The following is an 18,398-nucleotide window of genomic DNA, read 5'->3' as shown; positions in this document are numbered from 1 at the left end:
TTGGTGTGCTGCACCCATCAACTCATCAGCACCCATCAATTCGACATTTATATCAGGTATAACTCCCAATGCAATCCCTCCCCGCTCCTCCCTCCCCATGATAGGCCCCCATGTGTGATGTTCCCCCTCCCGAGTCCAAGTGATCTCATTGTTCAGTTCCCACCTATGAGTGAGAACATGCAGTGTTTGGTTTTCTATTCTTGGGATAGTTTGCTAAGAATGCTGGTTTCCAGCTGCATCCATGTCCCTACAAAGGACACAAACTCATCCTTTTTTATGGCTGCATAGTATTCCATGGTGTATATGTGCTACATTTTCTTAATCCAGTCTGTCACTGATGGACATTTGGGTTGATTCCAAGTCTTTGCTATTGTGAATAGTGCCGCAATAAACATACGTGTGCATGTGTCTTTATAGCAGCATGATTTATAATCCTTTGGGTATATACCCAGTAGTGGGATGGCTGGGTCATATGGTACATCTAGTTCTAGATCCTTGAGGAATTGCCATACTGTTTTCCATAATGGTTGAACTAGTTTACAATCCCACCAACGGTGTAAAAGTGTTCCTATTTCTCCACATCCTCTCCAGCACCTGTTGTTTCCTGACTTTTTAATGATTGCCATTCTAACTGGTGTGAGATGGTATCTCATTGTGGTTTTGATTTGCATTTCTCTGATGGCGAGTGATGATGAGCATTTTTTCATGTATCTGTTGGCTGTATGAATGTCTTCTTTTGAGAAATGTCTGTTCATACCCTTTGCCCACTTTTTGATGGGGTTGTTTGTTTTTCTCTTGTAAATTTGTTTGAGTTCTTTGTAGGTTCTGAATATCAGCCCTTTGTCAGATGAGTAGATTGAAAAAATTTTCTCCCATTCTGTAGGTTGCCTGTTCACTCTGATGGTAGTTTCTTTTGCTGTGCAGAAGCTCTTTAGTTTAATTAGATCCCATTTGTCAATTTTGGCTTTTGTTGCTGTTGCTTTTGGTGTTTTAGACATGAAGTCCTTGCCAATGCCTGTGTCCTGAATGGTACTACCTAGGTTTTCTTCTAGGGTTTTTATGGTATTAGGTCTAACATTTAAGTCTCTAATCCATCTTGAATTAATTTTCGTATAAGGAGTAAGGAAAGGATCCAGTTTCAGCTTTCTACTTATGGCTAGCCAATTTTCCCAGCACCATTAATTAAATAGGGAATCCTTTCCCCATTTCTTGTTTTTCTCAGGTTTGTCAAAGATCAGATGGCTGTAGATGTGTGGTATTATTTCTGAGGACTCTGTTCTGTTCCATTGGTCTGTATCTCTGTTTTGGTATCAGTACCATGCTGTTTTGGTTACTGTAGTCTTGTAGTATAGTTTGAAGTCAGGGAGTGTGATGCCTTCAGCTTTGTTCTTCTGGCTTAGGATTGTCTTGGCAATGCGGATTCTTTTTGGTTCCATATGAACTTTAAAGCAGCTTTTTCCAATTCTGTGAAGAAACTCATTGGTAGCTTATTGGGGATGGCATTGAATCTATAATTAACCTTGGGCAGTATGGCCGTTTTCAGGATATTGATTCTTCCTATCCATGAGCATGGTATGTTCTTTCATTTGTGTGTGTCCTCTTTTATTTCACTGAGCAGCAGTTTGTAGTTCTCCTTGAAGAGGTCCTTTATATCCCTTGTAAGTTGGATTCCTAGGTATTTTATTCTCTTTGAAGCAATTGTGAATGGAATTTCATTCCTGATTTGGCTCTCTGTTTGTCTGTTACTGGTGTATAAGAATGCTTGTGATTTTTGCACATTAATTTTGTATCCTGAGACTTTGCTGAATTTGCTTATCAGCTAAAGGAGATTTTGGGCTGAGACAATGGGGTTTTCTAAATATATAATCATGTCATCTGCAAACAGGGACAATTTGACTTCTTCTTTTCCTAACTGAATATCCTTGATTTCTTTCTCTTGCCTGATTGCCCTAGCCAGAACTTCCAAGACTATGCTGAATAGGAGGGGTGAGAGAGGGCATCCCTGTCTTGTGCCAGTTTTCAAAGGGAATTTTTCCAGTTTTTGCCCATTCAGTATGATATTGGCTGTGGGTTTGTCATAAATAGCTCTTATTATTTTGAGGTACGTTCCATCAATACCGAATTTATTGAGCGTTTTTAGCATGAATGGCTGTTGAATTTTTTCAAAAGCCTTTTCTGCATCTATTGAGATAATCATGTGGTTCTTGTCTTTGGTTCTGTTTATATGCTGGATTATGTTTATTGATTTGTGAATGTTGAACCAGCCTTGCATCCCAGGGATGAAGCCCACTTGATCATGGTGGATAAGCTTTTGGATGTGCTGCTGAATCCGGTTTGGCAGTATTTTATTGAGGATTTTTGCATCGGTGTTCATCAGGGATATTGGTCTAAAATTCTCTTTTTTTGTTGTGTCTCTGCCAGGCTTTGGTATCAGGATGATGTTGGCCTCATATAATGAGTTAGGGAGGATTCCGTCTTTTTCTATTGATTGGAATAGTTTCAGAAGGAATGGTATCAGCTCCTCCTTGTACCTCTGGTAGAATTCAGCTGTGAATCCATCTGGTCCTGGACTTTTTTTCGTGGGTAGGCTATTAATTATTGCCTCAATTTCAGAGCCTGTTATTGGTCTATTTAGGGATTCAACTTCTTCCTGGTTTAGTCTTGGAAGAGTGGAAGTGTCCAGGAAATTACCCATTTCTTCTAGATTTTTTAGTTTATTTCCGTAGCAGTGTTTATAGTATTCTCTGATGGTTGTTTGTATTTCTGTGGGGTCAGTGGTGATAACCCCTTTATCATTTTTTATTGCGTCTATTTGATTCTTCTCTCTTTTCTTCTTTATTAGTCTTGTTAGTGGTCTGTCAATTTTGTTGATCTTTTCAAAAAACCAACTCCTGGATTCATTGTTTTTTTGGAGGGTTTTTTGTGTCTCTATCTCCTTCAGTTCTGCTCTGATCTTAGTTATTTCTTGCCTTCTGCTAGGTTTTGAATGCATTTGCTCTTGCCTCTCTAGTTCTTTTAATTGTGATGTTAGAGTGTCCATTTTAGATCTTTCCAGCTTTCTCTTGTGGGCATTTAGTGCTGTAAATTTCCCTCTACATACTGCTTTAAATGTGTCCCAGAGATTCTGGTATGTTGTATCTTTGTTCTCATTGGTTTCAAAGAACATCTTTATTTCTGCTTTCATTTCGTTATGTACCCAGTAGTCATTCAGGAGCAGGTTGTTCAGTTTCCATGTAGTTGAGCGGTTTGGATTGAGTTTTTTAGTCCTGAGTTCTAGTTTGATTGCACTGTGGTCTGAGAGACAGTTTGTTATAATTTCTGTTCTTGTGCATTTGATGAGGAGTTCTTTTCTTCCAGTTATGTGGTCAATTTTGGAATAAGTGCGATGTGGTGCTGAGAAGAATGTATATTGTGTTGATTTGGGATGGAGGGTTCTATACATGTCTGTTAGGTCTCCTTGGTGCAGAGTTGAGTTCAATTCCTGGATATCCTTGTTGACTTTCTGTCTCGTTGATCTGTCTAATGTTGACAGTGGAGTGTTGAAGTCTCTCATGATTATTTTATGGGAGTCTAAGTCTCTTTGTAGGTCTCTAAGGACTTGCTTAATGCATCTGGGTGCTCCTGAATTGGGTGCATATATATTTAGGATAGTTAGCTGTTCCTGTTGCACTGATCCCTTTACCATTATGTAATGGCCTTCTTTGTCTCTTTTGATCTTTGATGGTTTAAAGTCTGTTTTATCAGGGACTAGGATTGCAACCCATGCTTTCTTTTGTTCTCCATTTGCTTGGTATATCTTCCCCCATCTCTTTATTTTGAGCTTATGTATGTCTCTGCATGTGAGATGGGTCTCCTGAATACAGCGGACTGATGGGTCTTGATTCTTTATCCAGTTTGCCAGTCTGTGTCTTTTAATTGGAGCATTTAGTCCATTTACATTTAAGGTTAATATTGTTATGTGTGAACTTGATCCTGCCATTATGATATTAACTGGTTATTTTGCTCGTTATTTGATGCAGCTTCTTCCTAGCCTTGATGGTCTTTACATTTTGGCATGTTTTTGCAATGGCTGGTACCGGTTGTTCCTTTCCATGTTCAGGGCTTCCTTCAGAGTCTCTTGTAAGGCAGGCCTGGTGGTGACAAAATCTCTAAGCATTTGCTTCTCTGTAAAGGATTTTATTTCTCCTTCACTTATGAAACTTAGTTTGGCTAGATATGAAATTCTAGGTTGAAAATTCCTTTCTTTAAGAACGTTGAATATTGGCCCCCACTCTCTTCTGGCTTGTAGAGTTTCTGCCGAGAGATCTGCTGTTATTCTGATGGGCTTCCCTTTGTGGGTAACCCGACCTTTCTCTCTGGCTGCCCTTAAGATCTTTTCCTTCATTTCAACTTTGGTGAATCTGGCAATGATGTGTCTTGGAGTTGCTCTTCTGGAGGAGTATCTTTGTGGCGTTCTCTGTATTTCCTGAATTTGAATGTTGGCCTGCCCTACTAGGTTGGGGAGGTTCTCCTGGATGATATCCTGAAGAGTGTTTTCCAAATTGGTTCCATTTTCCCCCTCACTTTCAGGCACCCCAATCAGATGTAGATTTGGTCTTTTTACATAATCCCATACTTCTTGCAGGCTTTGTTCATTTCTTTTTCTTCTTTTTTCTTTAGATTTCTCTTCTCGCTTCGTTTCATTCATTTGATCCTCAATGACTGATACTCTTTCTTCCAGTTGATCGAGTCGGTTACCGAAGCTTGTGCATTTGTCACGTATTTCTCGTGTCATGGTTTTCATCTCTGTCATTTCCTTTATGACCTTCTCTGCATTAATTATTCTAGCTGTCAATTCTTCCACTCTTTTTTCAAGATTTTTAGTTTCTTTGCGCTGGGTACGTAATTCCTCCTTTAGCTCTGAGAAGTTTGATGGACTGAAGCCTTCTTCTCTCATCTCGTCAAAGTCATTCTCTGACCAGCTTCGATCCGTTGCTGGTGATGAGCTGTTCTCCTTTGCAGGGGAGATGCACTCTTATTTTTTGAATTTCCAGCTTTTCTGCCCTGCTTTTTCCCCATCTTTGTGGTTTTATCTGCTTCTGGTCTTTGATGATGGTGACCTACTGATGGGGTTTTGGTATAGGTGTCCTTCCTCTTTTATAGTTTTCCTTCTAACCATCAGGACCCTCAGCTGCAGGTCTGTTGGAGATTGTTTGAGGTCCACTCCAGACCCTGTTTGCCTGGGTATCAGCAGCAGAGTTTGCAGAAGGTAGAATATTGCTGAACAGCGAGTGTACCTGTCTGATTCTTACTTTGGAAGCTTCCTCTCAGGGGTGTACTCCCCCTCTGTGAGGTATGTGGTGTCAGACTGCCCCTAGTGGGGGATGTCTCCCAGTTAGTCTACTCAGGGGTCAGGGACCCACTTGAGCAGGCAGTCTGTCCCTTCTCAGATCTCAACCTCCGTGTGGGGAGATCTACTGCTCTCCTCAAAGCTGTCAGACAGAGTCATTTGTGTCTGCAGAGGTTTCTGCTGCTTTTTTTGTTGTTGTTGTTTAGCTGTGCTCTGTCCCCAGAGGTGGAGTCTACAGAGACAGGCAGGTTTCCTTAAGCTGCTGTGAGCTCCACCCCATTCGAGCTTCCCAGCGGCTTTGTTTACCTACTTAAACCTCAGCAATGGCAGGTGCCCCTCCCCCAGCCTCGCTGCTGCCCTGCGGTTAGATGGCAGATTGCTATGCTAGCAATGAGGGAGGCTCTGTAGCTGTGGGACCTTCCCGGCCAGGTGTGGGATATAATCTCCTGGTGTGCCCGTTTGCTTAAAGCGCAGTATTGGGGTGGCAGTTACCCAATTTTTCAGGTGTTGTGTGTCTCAGTTCCCCTGGCTAGGAAAAGGGATTCCCTTCCCCCTTGCACTTCCTAGGTGAGGTGATGCCTTGCCCTGCTTCAGCTCTCGCTGGTCGGGCTGCAGCAGCTGACCAGCACCGATTGTCCGGCACTCCCTAGTGAGATGACCCCAGTACCTCAGTGGAAAATGCAGAATCACTGGTCTTCTGTGTCGCCCGCACTGGGAGTTGGAGACTGGAGATGTTTCTATTCGGCCATCTTCTTTTTTTTTTTTTAAACAGTTGGGGGAGTGTTAAATATCTGTTCAACTCAGTACCTAAGGTAATTTAGAGATGTCATAAAAGTTCTTGTTACTGTACATGTCTTTGATTGAAACTAATTTAAATAAATAAGCATTTTACAGAAAAATAAGCTATGGATGATCATGAATCACTACATCATATGACCACTAGAAGAAAACTGCTTCTGACTTCCACAAACTCCATGAAATACTAAATGGGATAGTCAGTAATTTCAACATTGCTGATAGTTACATTTCATCCTAATTCCCTTCTATTATGCTTTCAAGAGTTTAATTAGCATGTTGTTATAAATAGTATTATAAATTACAATTTATAGTATATAAATAGTAGTATAAATAGTATATAAATAGTATTATAAATTATCATTATAAATAGTCATATTTAACCACTATCTATTCCCTTATGTCTCCCTAGAAATACTGAAGAAGATAGTAAAGTATCTTCTGAGAGTCCTCAGCAAGATGTCCTTTGTGAATGGCACTGCCTCTCATCCCACTGCCTTCCTTCTCCTGGGTGTCCCAGGTCTGGAAGCTTTCCATATTTGGATTGCCTTCCCTTTCTTTGTTGTTTATCTGATCACACTTGTGGGGAATTTCACAATCCTGTGTGTGATCAAGACTGAATAGAGTCTTCATCAATCCATGTTCTACTTTCTTGCTCTTTTCTCTTTTTTTGAAATGGGTCTTTTCACTTCCATCATCCCCAAGATGCTTGCCGTCTTCTAGCTCAACCTTAGGGAAATAAGCTTTGAAGGCTGCCTCATCCAAATGTTGTTTATTCATACCCACACTGGTATGGAATCTGGTGTACTCCTGGCCATGGCAACTGACCGCTTTGTTGCCATCTGTTACCCGCTGAGATATACCACTATCCTCACCAACAAAGTTGTAGCCATCATGGCCTCTTTTGTAGTGGGAAAGCCAATGCTTCTTGCCATTCCTTTCTGTCCTCTTCTTGAATGATTGCCCTTTTGTGGACACTACATTATCCCTCATATGTACTGTGAACATATGGGAATTGTTTGTCCTGCCTGTGCCAGCATAAGGGTCAACATGATCTATGGTTTATTTACCATTGCTACCCTGATCTTTGACTTAATCCTCATTGCCCTCTCATATGTTCAGATCCTAAAAGTTGTTTTCTGCCTTCCTTCCAGGGATGCCAGGCTCACAGCACTTAGCCCATGTAGTTCACACATCTGTGTCATCTTAGCCTTTTATACAACAGCATTTTTCTCCTTTATGACTCACCGGTTTGGTAGAAATGTTCCTCAGTACATTCACAGCCTCATGGCTAATCTGTATGTGGTAGTTCCTCCTTGTTTAAATCTAGTCATTTATGGAGTTAGGACAAAACAAATCCGGGACTGAGTTGTGAGAATGTTTGTAAAGAAAGAGTGACTGAAATGTATTCTAAAGTTGATAAAGTATTTCAGGCTATCCTTCAGCTTGTATGTCACTCAGGGAATCCAAAATTGACATTGGGTAAAGGGTCACTCGGACCTGACTTCAGCCATGATTAGGGCCTCTGAAAATTACACTCAGTGGTTCCTTTACCTAATTTCCATATTGACTTTCAATATTTTTTTTCTCATTGAGAGTAAGACAAGATTGTGGGCCGAAGTAAAATAATGAAATGAGATTCTTGAATTTGTAGGGACAAAGATGTTCTTCATGTCACCGGTGAAATTATGTAGAAGTTTGATAAAAAAGGAAAATTTTAGTGGAATACAATTCTTGAATCTTTCACCTATAAATCAACACCTTATAATTCTGTCCTTCAATTACCTATTTTTCTGTCAATATTGATTGATCTAGGTAATACTCCTTAGTTTACTGCAGTGGGTTGTTGCCATCTGCTTGTTATTTATCTTTCAATTCTGTCTCTGAAAGAGTCAAACTCATTCTCTGTTGCCAACTCTACAATGATAACAAAACCAGAGAAGGAAATTATATAAAAATGAAAAAAAATCAAAATTTCTTCATAAACTAAGTTGTAAAAATTATTAACAAAATGTATGCAAATTGATTCGATGACTGCATAACATGATGATGTATCATAACCAGGTAGTGTTTATCCTATAACTACAGAGGCAATTTATGCATTTGAAATCCAACCAATGTATGTGAACATATTATCAAGCAAAGTAAAAATATATGATCTTCTTAATAAATGCATAAAAAACATTTGACACAGTCCATTATCAATCACTGATAACATTTCAGAAGACTAAAAAAAGAGGGGAACTTCCTCAACTGGATAAGAGACATTTATCAAAACTGACAGCTTTTATCACACTGAATGATTAATGACTAAATGTTTATCTCTAATGTCAGGAAAAAAATGCAAGGTTGTCACATCTATTCAAAATTCTACTTACAGTTTTAAAAAATGCATTGAGGCAAGTGAAAGGCAATAAATATCTCTGGTATTGAAAAGAGACAAACTTTATAGATAGCATGATGTTTCTATGTAGAAAATCTTAGGTAATCTACTAAAAGTCACTAGAACTAATAAGACATGAGTTTCAGAAGTTCACAGGATACAAGTTCGCTACACAAACACTTGTATTTCTTTTATACTATTGGCACACTACTAAATAAAACAGAAATACCATTTAAGACAGCTGAAAATATAAAATATTTAGAAATACAATTGTGTGTGTGTGTGTGTGTGTGTGTGTGTGTGTATATATAAAACCTCCAAAATATGTGAAAGTGCAGAGAGAAATTATTGCGGGCACACATAAATAAAGAGATAAGCAATTGTCATATGTGATTTTCAGCAAGCTACTATGGCAACTCATTATAGAACAAATAGTTTTGAAACAATTAGGTAACCATATTAAAATATATATACTTTATACCTTACATCCTATAAAAATGAAATTAACATACATTGGAAGCCTAAATGCATGACCTAAAATTATAAAACTTTTAGGAAATGCTATAGTAGAAGATCAAATACCAGACATATTTTTTAAATTAATGAACCGGATTTCACAAAAATCAATAACTTCTGCTCTTTTAAACTACCATTGAGAGAATGGAAATGGAAATCTTAGACTGCAAGAAAATATTTGTAAATATCTGAAAATGGATTTGTGTTTCACATATAAAAAGTGTTTTATAATCAGGTAAAAAGAAAAGCAGTGGTCCAATAACAGTGGGCAAAAGATTTTAATTAACTCTTCACAAAAGATATATGGATGTTGTAAATTATTTCATGAAAACATACAGAATATCATTAGTAATTAGGGAATATAAATCTAAACCTCAATGAGATATAACACACATTATTATGATGTTCAAACATTAAAAAGACTAATCTAACAAATAGTATTCAGGATGTAAGGTAACTGCTACTCTTATACACTGCCATTGGAAAAGTAAATGTTACAATCATTTTGGGGTAATGATGATGTTTAAACTATAAATTCATATCTGCATGTAACAAAGCTGTGTCATGCCTAAGTGTATTTACAAATGAGTAATGAATGCCCATGTTCACACAATGTCCTATACACAAATGTTTATAGCTGTTTTATTCATAATATCAAAAAACTGAAACCAACCCAAACATTTATAAGTAATGACTTGATTGACAAACAGAGGCATATCTACATAATATTATAAACATTAAATAACATTATAAAGAAACAGACTGATGGTATACACAAGAATATGGAAGGGAATATTGAAATAATTATGCTTAGTGAAATAATCCAGAAGGGGGGACATACTGTAACATTATGTATGCATATATATCCATATATATTTATATAATTTCTAAAAATGAAAATAACCTAATCTATAGTCACTAAGCAGCTGCCACCTGGGTTGAGGGTGGACTACAGCAAAGGGTGATATATATGTATTTCAAGGGTACATGAAGAAATTTTGAAAGATATTAATAAAAGTTTATTATCTTTATGGACATAGTTTCACAGGTGATTACATATTACAGTTGAAATATATGCACTTTCTGGTATAGCAGTTATACCTCAATGAAGTTGAGAGTCACGCAATGGCTCTCATTATTAATTATAAGTCAACACTTTAGAGTAACTTGGGTTTTCTATATCTACTAGGTCCCTGAAATGTCCTTGAACTTTTTCTCCTCATATTCTTTCTTTCTCATATTATTCTCAAACTATGTTGACTTCCCTGTTTCTTTCAGATTTCTTGGGCAGCTCAGAATTCAGAGTTTTAGGCTTGGTATTCCTTTAGCTTAAAATATTCCTTTATCAAAAAGTTGTCTGGTAAATTGCTCATTGTCTTCAAATATTTTCTTACAAAGCATCTGTTCTGTGATTCTTGATAATCCTATAATAAATATACATCCTACCACACATACAACACCCCTATTCTCCTGGCTTTATTTTTTCCATAGGACTTATTTCCAACTGTTACACTGCACTTAAATACTTAAAACTTTACATATATTAAGAATATATTCCAAGCTAGGCGGAGTGGCTCACTCCTGTTGTCCCAGCACTTTGGGAGGCCGAGGAAGATGGATCACTTGAGGCCAGGAGTTGGTGACAAACCTGGCTAACATGGCAAAACCTTGTCTGTCCTAAAAATACAAAAGTTTGCCGAGCATGGTGGCTCATGCCTGTAGTCCCAGCTACTGGGGAAACTGGGACATGAGAATCACTTGAACCCACGAGGCAGAGATTGCAGTGAGCCGAGATCGTGCCGCTGCATTCCAGCCTGGGTGACAGAGCGAGACTCTGTCCAAAAAAAAAAAAAGGGAATATTGACCAAGTTGCAGTGAATCCACTACAGTTATTCTCTCCTGTATATTGAAATAAAAATCTGGACAAAATTTAATAACAGTTAACTGAGGATTCTATTAAGTTAAAAAACTCAAACAGAATGAATTACAGAGTCAAAATTTGGGGAGGTGACGTGTATTGTGAATATTGTAAGAAAAAAATAATAATCATCATTCTTCTATTTTTTTTTCCTTCCATTAGAGGGCAAGCATCCAGCAGAGATACAGGAGATTGCATCTGCAAGAAAAAATGAAGATATACCCCATATCCACAGGAAAGGAGAAAGGTCTCTGATTGCCAGAAAGCAAGAGGAAGATTCCCTATTCTTTTTTGTTTATCTACTAACCCTAGCTGAAAGTTATGCTGCAGTTACCAATCAGCACAAGTACCAAAAACACTGAGAGATGTTTTCTCTTAATGGCTAGTTTACTGAAGAAAAATACACAAAAACGAGGACAAAATACAAGAAAGGAAGAGGAAGAGAAATAAAAAAGTAAAACAGGAATGAATCTAGAGAATGTGTGTAAATCCTTAATTCATCCCTCTCTTCCTTCTTTCATTCTTTCCTTTCTCTCTTCCTTCTTTCTTTCCTTTTCCTTCCTTCCTTCCTTCCTTCCTTCCTTCCTACCTTTTGCCTTCCTTTCTTTTTCCCTCCTTTTCTATTAACCAGTCCCCAGTGGCAGCAATCAGACGTGAAACTGCAGATGCCATGGTGATACATGCAACTTAAAAGCATTCAGACAGAAACCTTGATTTTCTGGTCATGAAAATGTGAGAGGTGGCTCCTGCTAACTAGAGACTATGGAGAGCCTTTGATTCTGTGCATGAACTTACACAAACTATAAGCTTACTCTAGCTGCACATGTATGAGATAACCCCAACAAACCAGAGCAAGACATTAATAATTTAACTATAATATAAACCAGCTCCAAAGTTTTAACCGAGTGGCAAAAACTTGTGGAAGACTCAAAGCATTCACTGGAACCATCACAGAAGGAGAGATAGAACCTGTGCTCTGAATCTAACCCAAATGATTTCCTGGTAAAATGAAACAAAGCCAGTATTCAAACTATATACGAGATTCATACAACTCAATAGTAAAGATAATCCCTCAACCCAATTAAAACGGACAAAGTTTTCCCTGTGGAGCTATTTCATCTCCTTGGTTAAATTTACTTGTAGGTATTTTTTGTAGCTATTGTAAATAGATTTGCTTTCTTGATTTCTTTCTAAGCTAGCTAATTATGGGGATATAGAAACACTGTCCATTAATACATAAAATATTTTGTATCAATAAAAAATGAGCAAATAACTAAATAAACGTTTCCTCACAGAGTAGACACAAACATGCCCAAAAAGTATATAAAAGGCATTCAATATCACTAATTACCAGGAAAATGTATCACTAATTACCAGAAAAATCAAAACCACCATGAGATACTCCATATCTGTTAGAATGACTATTATTAAAATGAAGAAGATAAATGTTGGCAAGTGTATGGAGACAAGGGAACCATTATACATTGTTGGTGGGAATGTGAATTGGTATAGCCATTATGAAAAACAGTATGGAGTTTCCTAGAGAAACTTCAAAACTGATGGAACATATGACCTAGTGATCTCATTTCTGAGTAGTTACATAAGTAAACTGAAATCAAGATTTTGAAGGGATGTCTGCTCTTACATGTTCATTGCAGCATTGTTCCTTTAAAAAAAAAGGAAATAAAAGAGAAGAAAATGTTATTATTTACAATAATATGGATGAACCTGGAGAGCATAATGCTAAGTAAAATACGCTAGACACAGAAAAACAAAGACTATGATCTCAGTCATGTATGGAATCTAATACGGTCAAAATAATAGATGCAGAGAGTAGAACAGTTGTTGCTCGGGGCTGGAGGGAGGGGCAATTGGAAGGTGGTAGCCAAAGAATACAGAGTTCTGTTATAAAATATGGATAAGATCTAGAGATCTCCTATATGGCTTATTGTCTATAACTGACAATACCCTGCTGTAATTAAGTTTATACGCTTAAATTTTGCTAAGACAGTAGATCTTATGTTGTGCTCTTACCACAAAAAAATAGGAAAACAAAAAGAAGGAAATAAAAAGTAGAGGGCAAGAAAAAACTTTGGAAGCATTGGCAATGTTTATGCTCTTGGTGATACTTTCAGTTATATACTTTTCTCCAAACTCATATTAAATATGTACAACTCTTTATATATCATACTTCAATGAAGTTGTTTAAAAGAAACCAAAAGTGAAAAATATATGGTTTTTCACAGAGTTAAATTTATTTTCTCTTCCTTTTCTTTATTTTAAAAAAAGGATAGTTACGTTTTTATGAAATAAAATTACAGTAGATTGTAGTCTCTTGTATACTCATCTTTTGCCCTTACCTGTAAAATAAAAAAAGAAAAAAAGGAAAAATCAACATCAATATTCTACAAAGAATTTTAGTCAGATAAATACTGAAAATGTCCAGTATAAAATTTTAAACGTATTCACCCTATGACAAAACAGAAAATTGTGACTATCAAGGAAAAATATGATAAACAATACCAAAACTTATATTATTCAGATGTTGGAAATATCATACAAAGATATAATGCAACTATTATCATTATTTACTATGAATGAAAAGTAAACACCCATGAAATGTATGAGAGGTTGAAGTCTTTAGCAGAGAGATAAAAACTATAGAAGAAAACAATACCATAACTTTTTTTTTTTTTACCAAAAGTCATAACATCTGAAATTCACTGGATGGGCTCAAAAGGAGAATGAAGATAACAGAGGAAAGGTGAACTTGAAGATAGGGGAAAATGATTGGGTAGAAAAACATACTTAATGGAAAAACATTTCTAATTTCGATAGAACACAATTATACAAATTTTTAAAAATGTAGTGATTTCCAAACAGGTGAATGTAAAGAAAAACATAGCCAAAATATAATATTCAAACTTTTGAAAACCAAATATAAAGATAATTTCTCAGAGTTAAACATGTATATGTAAGAAAATAATAATTTTGATGACTGCAATTTTATATAAGGAAGGAAAAAGGCCAGAAAACAGTGAAACAGTATTTTAGGTACTGACAATTAGATAGATAGGTAGGTAGATAGATAGATAGATAGATAGATAGATAGACAGATAGATAGATATAGAGAGAATATATTTGGTGAATGCAGATTTTAAAAATGATGTTATTACATGAGGAAAATCTAAGACAATCCTTCATTAGCAAAGCTGTTAAATATGAAACGCTAAAAGAAGCTCTATCGAAGAGATAATGTAAATGGGAAAATTTGTAATTGTATGGTTAAATATAAATGACCAATTTTCTACAGTGATTTTAAAATACAAATAATATTGAAGGCAAATATGACAGTGCTTGGTGGGGTTTTCATGCATGCAGATGTGTGTGTATGACAATTATAATGTAAAGATGAGAGCAAAGAACCTTAAAATTGTAATTAATTACCATTTCATTTGAAGTGGTAAAATATCAACTCCAAGTAAACTGAGAAAGGTTAGGTGATTATATAGGGCTATATGGAATATATTTGATGTATTAGAAATAGATTCTATACACACATACACACACACACACACACACATATACACACATACAGGAAAGACATTTTGGCTACTGGAAAGATTAGAAAATATATTGAAAATATATATATGAAAGATGTGTTGATATATATTGTAAAGGGTAGAGATTACATTATAATCTCTAGATCAATGATTTTCTGTCATGGGCAATTTTGTCCCCAAGAGGAAATATGGTAATTTTTGGAGACTCTTTTGGGTGTTGCTGGCATCTAGCAGGGATAGGACAGAGGCTGCTAAACATCCTACAGTGCACAGGACAACCCTTGCAGTCAAGTTTTATCTGATGCAAAATGATAATAGTGGCAAAGTTGAGAAACCATGTTCTATATCAATTCCTAAAAATACATATAAATAAATAATGTGTAAAGATATAACTAAAAGCTAATGGATAAAATTCAAGGCTAACATTATTCAAATCCCAAAGTAGGCACTACATATGTTAATTAGTTAGATTTTTGTCATTTCACAATGTGTGTGTATTTCAAAACATCATACTACACGTGATAAATACATACAATTTTACTTCACATAATTATCTTTTTTTTTGCGGTAAGAACATTTACCATCCACTCTTTTAGCATTTTTCAAGAATGCAATATACCATCATTATCTAAAGTCACCATACTGTACAATAGATCTCTTGAACTTATCCCTATCTAACTGTAATTTTGTATCCTTTGGTCAACATTGCCCCAACATCTCCCCACAACCCTCCTGTCCCCTGGTAAACATTATTCTACTTGATATTTTTATGAGATCAACCTTTTTAGATTCTACATATGAGATCATTCAATATTTGTCTTTAAGTAAATAAACAAATAATCACCAATAAAAAGTAAACCATAAGAGGGGGAAATGAAGCAAAAGGAAAACACATTTCATAAAGACACTAAGTAAACACATGCATGGAAAAGGAATGATGCTGAAATAATCTTACCTTTAGTAAGTGCTTAAATTTGCTAGAAACAGTGTTAAACACTTTATAATCATTAACTTATGGCATAGGTACTATCATATCTGTATTACAGTTGCTAAAGTAGATTAGATAAATTGTATATACCTTCCACTTACAATCTAGTAAATGGAATAATTGAGATTCTGATTCCTGGTTTTGCTGATGCTAGAATCCAATAAATTTATATCAAATAATTATATGATAGGAATAAGTAAAAAAGAGAGACCCAGAATTTTCAGCTTATTTTAGTCAGGAATAATTGCACAACATATTCTTTGATCTGTTTGGTCCTCAAATACCATAGATGATTGGGTTCAGCATAGGAGGTACCAACAAGTACATGTTGGCCAGAAAAATGTGTGTATGGAGTGGTATATGCTTACTAAAAGGGTGAGGAAGGAGAAAAGAGCAGGGATGTAGAAGGTGAGGATGACACAAACATGGGACCCACAAGTGCTGAGTGTCTTCAATCTGGCATCTTTAGAAGGGAGACTGAATACAGTGCAGAGTATCTGTATATAGGATAGAAAGATACACGTCACATCAGTCCCAACAATTAAAATAATAACTGTCAAACTATAAAGACTATTGATGGAAATGTCTGCACAAGCCAGTTTCATGACAGCCATGTGCTCACAGTATGTATATGGGACAATATTGGTTCAACAATATGGCCACCTTCTTACCAGGAAGGGATGAGGTGTCATTAGCGCTAACCCACGTAGAAGTGTCACCATGCCAACTTGAGTCACTGCAGAATTTGTTAGAATTGATGAATGTCTCAGAGGATTGCAGATTGTCACATATCTGTCCCATGCCATGGCCACAAGAAGCCCTGACTCAACCCCAGAGAAAGCATGGATGAAAAACATCTGAGTGAGGCAGGCATGACAGTTGATCTCATGATAATTAAACCGGAAGACACTCAACGTCTTGGGAAGAGGAGAAGTTGACAAGATGAGGTCTGCGATGGCCAACATGGAAAGAAAATCGAACGTTGGCTCATGGAGAATCGTCTCAGTTTGGATGATGAAAAGGATGACTAAGATTCCTGTGAAAGCAATAACATACATTGAGCAGAAAGGGATGGATATCCAAAAGTGAAAATCTTCTAAACCAGAAATGCCCATCAGAATGAAGGCACGCGGATGAGTGAATGGAGTAGAGTTAAAGATAAGCACGGTGATGCTGGCTACAGGAAACATACTCTTGGCATTTTCTCACAATTGTCCTTGGGGTAGTAACATGCACATACATGCTGCTTGACCTGCAACAGAATTACTCCGTATAAAAACACAACCAGGAAAGCTTATTCATATTTTAAACCTCCCCTTGGTGAGTTCTTGCTTGCCTTCTTGCTCATTAGGTTTTACATTCCTTTTTGTTAGCTATTAATCTCATTAAGGAGTAGTTGGAATAGAGATGATCTGCTCTGCTTTGGGCTCAGAATCTCCAGAGTATTCTACCTGGCATTAAGTGTTCTCATTCTGCTTATAATTGCCAGGATGAACAAAAGTATTGAGAAGCAGCATATGTTCCTCACATCCTAACAAGACAACGGAGAAAATCTACAATATTGTCCGTATTGAAAGACATCCATTCAAATTAATTATGACTTGGAGATTTTAAGCATCAGAAAAAATCAAAATAGAATCTTATCACTAAATTGCATAACAGTTCTGGGCAACAACAAAGCCGTTGATACTTACACACTTCAAAATAAATATACTTCCTGAATTTTCTAATATAACTGGGGGTGGAAAACAACACACAAACACACACACTCACACACTCAAACACACACACACACACTGGAAAACACACTTTGTTTTCCCTAAAAGTAGAAATCATTAAGTACTTATTTTTATCTTATTTATATTGAGATGCTATGGGCACTTTGGGAAAGAAAGACTGGTAAGCAAAAAATCAATCAATCAATCATTCAATCAATTAATCAATCATGAAGATTTGAAAACAGTAAAATTTCTACTTTTTTGTGCTGTAATATGTACCAGAAAATGCTAAGAATTATCAAATGCCCAACTGCTGATTCATAAATTTTGATAAGGTCACCATTATTACTCTTAGTCTACAAAAAAAGAAACTTAACACATAGGCTAAATTTTCATCCAAAAATACACAATCATCATATGTCAGAGGTAGAAAATAAATTCTGGCTTTACTTCAGAAATCCGCTTTTGTTCCACTACATTATGCCTTGAAAATAAGCAAAAATTTATGTTAAAAGTTTCATAACTCCTATCATTGATTCTAATAAGGGTACTCAGAAGCAACAAGGATGTATGTTCCTGTTTATTTTTGTTTTACACATCAGATTTTACAAATTAAATAGCATGGCTTGTAGCAAATCCATAAAATAATCCTAAGCATTTTCAATTCCAACATCTCTATTGATGCTAATATGCTCATTGGGAAGCGACTTGTGATTAATGTGTTTTATTAATAAATTATTCTTAAGCCCAGAAGCATATATCTGCACATATTTCCTTTAAACTTGGCACCAGTGAATGGAGAGACTACAAATTCTAAAGAATGACTGAGGGAAGACTTAAGTATATGCTGACTTAACTTTACAAATGGCTTGTTCCATATGATGGGACTACATTGATTTACCAGTCAATAATAAAGCAGTCCAGAGAAGTCTCAAACAATTTACATTCGGAGGAAACAGATTGACAGCCTCTGTGCTCTCAGTCTATTTCCAGCATAGTTCAGTCTCAGGAATAAAGAGTAATGATTAATTTTTTTTTTATTATACTTTAAGTTCTAGGGTACATGTGCATGACGTTTATATCATGTATAACTCCCCAAAGCAATCCCTTCCTCCTCCCCCCACCCCATGATAGGCCCCAGTGTGTGATGTTCCCCTTCCCGAGTCCAAGTGATCTCATTGTTCAGTT

General features: G+C 36.4%; 1 pseudogene; it reads left to right on the top strand.

Moving 5' to 3' along the window:
- The first annotated feature begins 6,583 nt into the window (after positions 1–6,583).
- Positions 6,584–7,492, top strand: LOC117080224 (annotated as a pseudogene).
- The last annotated feature ends 10,906 nt before the right edge of the window (positions 7,493–18,398 follow it).

This window comes from Trachypithecus francoisi, unplaced genomic scaffold (genome assembly GCF_009764315.1).
Source record: "Trachypithecus francoisi isolate TF-2019V2 unplaced genomic scaffold, Tfra_2.0 Lachesis_group8, whole genome shotgun sequence".
Lineage (NCBI taxonomy): Eukaryota > Metazoa > Chordata > Mammalia > Primates > Cercopithecidae > Trachypithecus > Trachypithecus francoisi.
This window is presented reverse-complemented; position numbering and strand designations above follow the sequence as displayed.